Raw genomic sequence first — 1451 nt, 5'->3', positions numbered from 1 at the left:
TAACCCAGCTGTTTAGTTCTTATATTTCCAAGGCATGCCACACAAATTGCTGGTATTCATCAAATACTTTCTAAGTAAATGTTAAAAAGGCCTGATAGCAAGTGGCAATTACAAATCTCCCGATGTCCTCTGTTGGATTGTTCCCAACTCCTGCTCAAGTTGGAACCACACTTTGAGGTTCTGTTTTCAGAAGCCAGGCAATTTGCTTGTCACTGTGACAATTAGTTTTATAACTTTCCCTCAGCGTGCAGAGCAAGTAAATTGTAGTTCTTGCATTTTCCTGTTATTTTATGACATTTAAAACCATCATGGTTGCAGTTAGGTCAGATTCTGATCGTTTGAATGTGTGATCTCAGTTATGGACAGAAATGAAGCAGATTTATCCATTAAAATAACCATTCACTGATTACTCTGTGCTAAGAAGGATTGATGCACTGAGGAAATAATTATGAATAACATGGTATCTGCTTATAAGGGATGCTCAGCGTGGTGGGGAACTGGGTGTATGAAAGGTCCTTGCAGTCTCAGGGTGTTGAGTGACAGGAGAGAGCTGAGGAAAGAAAAGACCCAGGAACAGCTCCTCCATCCTCCTGGAGTGGGGTCAAGGAGCATTTAGCTCTGGGGAGAGGACCCAAGGCTCAAGGGCCCGGGGAGGAATGAGACTGGACAAGACTGGATGGACCACATTCCAAACAGAGGGAGAACACAGGCAAAGGACAGAGGAAGGTTTGGAGCTCTCTGCACAGGAATACCTATGGATAAGGATGGAAAGGCAGTGCCTGGAGACTGCAGGGTGTGTTAGTCCCCCACACAGACTAGTTTGGGCTTTCTCTTATGGGCGCTAGATGCTACTGATAGGATGAAATCAGGTTCTAAATACGAGTTGTTTTATTGCAAATATCTAAAGCCTAATCTCAGGTCTGGTTGGGGCAGATAGTAATTAGGGCCCTGTAATTGGCCAGAGGAGCTATTTCATCACCCCTTACTTTTCACATGTTTCAAGGAAGTTAGAACACACAAAAAAACTCAGCCCACGGGGTGGGTGACTGCCAGGTCAGTGCAATCACTGTACCAAAAGGCACAATTCTCCGGAGTGTAATTTTACCTATTTGCTTAAAAACAGGAGAAACAGTGAACCAAAAACGTTTCTTGCCTCAGTGTTTTGATGTGGAAATCTACACTTGATCTTAGCCAAAAGGCCGAGAAGCGATGATGTGAAAATCTGAATACATGAAAACAAATGGTGCAATCCTGTGTGCCCTAAACTGGCTTTTCATGGGATGATGTCAGAGGAGTAGTGGCCCAGGAGTATAAATAAAGCAGCAAAACATCAGAATACTGAATCCAGGTCATCTCACTGGGGAAAGAACTGCTCAGGCCCAAAGCCTGTACAACCTGTGTGACTGCACTCACATGCTCTGGTCTCCTGGGCAATAATGATAAGTAGTTTT

The 1451-nt window shown here is 43.9% G+C and overlaps 1 pseudogene; it reads right to left on the bottom strand.

Annotated features, from left to right (window-relative positions):
• Window positions 1-1033: 1033 nt before the first annotated feature.
• Window positions 1034-1211, bottom strand: LOC118758329 (U2 spliceosomal RNA; annotated as a pseudogene).
• Window positions 1212-1451: the final 240 nt, after the last annotated feature.

This window comes from Ochotona princeps, chromosome 1, assembly GCF_030435755.1.
Source record: "Ochotona princeps isolate mOchPri1 chromosome 1, mOchPri1.hap1, whole genome shotgun sequence".
NCBI classification, from domain to species: Eukaryota; Metazoa; Chordata; class Mammalia; order Lagomorpha; family Ochotonidae; genus Ochotona; species Ochotona princeps.
The sequence above is the reverse complement of the archived record's forward strand: the minus strand, read 5'-3'. Positions and strand labels throughout refer to the sequence as shown.